We start from the raw sequence: 3,003 nt of genomic DNA, 5'->3' as shown, positions 1-3,003 counted from the left end.
CAGATGCGATACATATTTATTATTCCCATAAACAGTCTGAACTAAGTAACAGATGAGATACAGATTTATTCTTCCCATAAATAATCTGAACTAAGTGACAGCTGAGATACAGATTTATTCTTCTCATAAATAGTCTGAACTAAGTGACAGATGCGATACATATTTATTATTCCCATAAACAGTCTGAACTAAGTAACAGATGAGATACAGATTTATTCTTCCCATACTTAGATATTAGTTTAAACCATTGCTGGAGATCTTCTTCATCTCCACTGAATGGTGGTATAGCTAGGAAATAATCGGTATCTTCATCAGTCAGTTCCATCACATTTCTGATAGGATAGCTAGAAAATGATTGAGGCTCTCATCAGTCAGTTCCATCACATGTCTGATGGCATAACGAGGAAAATGATCGACGCTCTCATCAGTCAGTTCCATCACATTTCTGATGGGATAGCTAGAAAATGATCGATGCTCTCATCCGTCAGTTCCATCACATTTCTGATGGCATAACGAGGAAAATGATCGACGCTCTCATCAGTCAGTTCCATCACATTTTTGATGGGATAGCTAGAAAATGATCGACGCTCTCATCCGTCAGTTCCATCACATTTCTGATGGGATAGCTAGAAAATGATCGACGCTCTCATCCGTCAGTTCCATCACATTTCTGATGGCATAACGAGGAAAATGATCGACGCTCTCATCAGTCAGTTCCGTCACATTTCTGATAGGATAGCTAGGAAAAGGTAGGCGTCCTTATCAGTCATTTCCATCACATTTCTCATCTTCAACTTTTTAAGCAATTTGCGAGCTGTGCTTACCATATGTAAATATGGGTTTGGAATTGTAATTTACTTTTAAATGAGTAATCGTTAAAATCTATAGATATATGATAGAGAACGCTCTACTTAGATTGCAATCTTTCAGTTGTGGTATTATTACCCCAAGGTCTCGTTTTTTCTCGGTTTACCTTAGGAAATGATGACATTCTGCTAAATGGGTGGTTTCTATTTTCTGCATGGGAAATCATATATCAAAGGTGGGCAAATGCCTTCCTGTTCATAATGTTAAAAGTATTCTTGCAAGCACAAATTCTGTTAACAACTGACTGTACTATAGCAGTAGAGTAATCTTTATATGACAAGCACTATTGCTATTGATAATTGAGTGTACTCTAACAATAAGCCAATCTTTATACGACAAGCACTACTGCTATTAATAATTGAGTGTACTCTAACAATAAGCCAATCTTTATACGTCAAGCACTACTGCTATTAATAATTGAGTGTACTCTAACAATAAGCCAATCTTTATACGACAAGCACTATTGCTATTAATAATTGAGTGTACTCTAACAATAAGCCAATCTTTATACGTCAAGCACTACTGCTATTAATAATTGAGTGTACTCTAACAATAAGCCAATCTTTATACGACAAGCACTATTGCTATTAATAATTGAGTGTACTCTAACAATAAGCCAATCTTTATACGACAAGCACTACTGCTATTAACAAGTGATTGTACTCTAACTATAAAACTGTAAAAGGAAATAAAAAGCAAGTAACTAAAACCTAATATATTTTCCCTAAATTCCAAAAATACAAAATTAAGATTTTTCCTTTGAACTAGAGAAGACTAATGCTCTGCAACAAACAAGTTTAATCACCATAAACCTTTTAGAACTTGCTCGTATCTTGGCCTCGTATGTTTTGAAGATACTGAACGTACTTTGATAGCATATTGCCCTCAGTTTTACATTTTGGAAATGTCGAGTATATATTGAACTCGTATTAACAACAACAGTTTGTATTTCCTGGAAATAGGATTAAAGTGATTATACAATTTTGAGAAAACTGTCCCCACACACACAGTTGATAAACCATCATCTTAATCTAAGCATGTCGCTGAGAAGGCCTTCAAGAAGAAAGTAATATTTCCCTAATTTAATATTTCAAAGATTATAAAACAAATTTTTACTATATATATGTTGTTGAGATGGTATAAGATACTCAACACATGTAATTCGCCAAAGTTATTATGAAATTTGCGGGTTTGAGCAGGGTAGCTTGCATCAATTATCGAGACACTGACAACACTAATAACACGCGTGTTCGTCATTAATCACGTGCGTTTCCTTTCGCCCGTCTGGAACTGGTTCAAGGCTGTCTTCACTAGTAGCTTTAAGTACGTTAGGTTCAAGATTGTTTTACTTTAATTTAGTCTTCAGTGACTTAATCAAGCTGGGGTATGCGCATTAAAGCGAACTTTTAACGGTTCAGTACATTAACCCATGATTGATCATTTTAATTGCCTTTCAGTCTCAAGCACGTGGCAACCAACGTTCATTCTCCATCATTCGATCTATATATCTACTTATGAATATCTATCTCTCTATCGCTCTCTTTCAATTATCTATCTATTTAACTGTATCTCTACCTACCTATCAGTAAACCTTATCAAGATATATGTAAAACATTTAACAAATGGAATGAAAAAAGATACATATGTAGGAATTACTAAGTTTGGTTTGGTTTGTTTAGAATTAAGCACAAGGCTACACAATGAGCTATCTGTGCTCTGCCCATCACGGATATCGAAACCCGGTTTCTAGCGTTGTAAGTCCGCAGACATACCGATGTGCTACTGGGGGGCAATTACTGAGTAATATAAAGAATAGTTAACTATTCGATGGTTAGATAGAAACTGCTCGAGTTTCTGGATCTTTTGAAAACTGCGTAAAATAATGGTTAACATATACCGTATTTTTCGGAATATAAGACGCACCCTTATTTTGAAGACAAAGTTTTGGGGGGAAAAGCTACAGTCGTATTTGAAAGATTTTTATTGAACAAAAATTCAATTTGATACTTTAAAAATTAGTATATATGTTTCTAAACACAAAAGAGCTCAAAACATCAAAATAAGAAAATACCGTCAATCAAAAAAAAGGTTTAACTGTTATTTAGTTTGTTTCAAAACCTATAAAATTTTCATTGC

Source organism: Limulus polyphemus, unplaced genomic scaffold, assembly GCF_000517525.1.
Source record: "Limulus polyphemus unplaced genomic scaffold, Limulus_polyphemus-2.1.2 Scaffold1421, whole genome shotgun sequence".
Lineage (NCBI taxonomy): Eukaryota > Metazoa > Arthropoda > Merostomata > Xiphosura > Limulidae > Limulus > Limulus polyphemus.
This window is presented reverse-complemented; position numbering follows the sequence as displayed.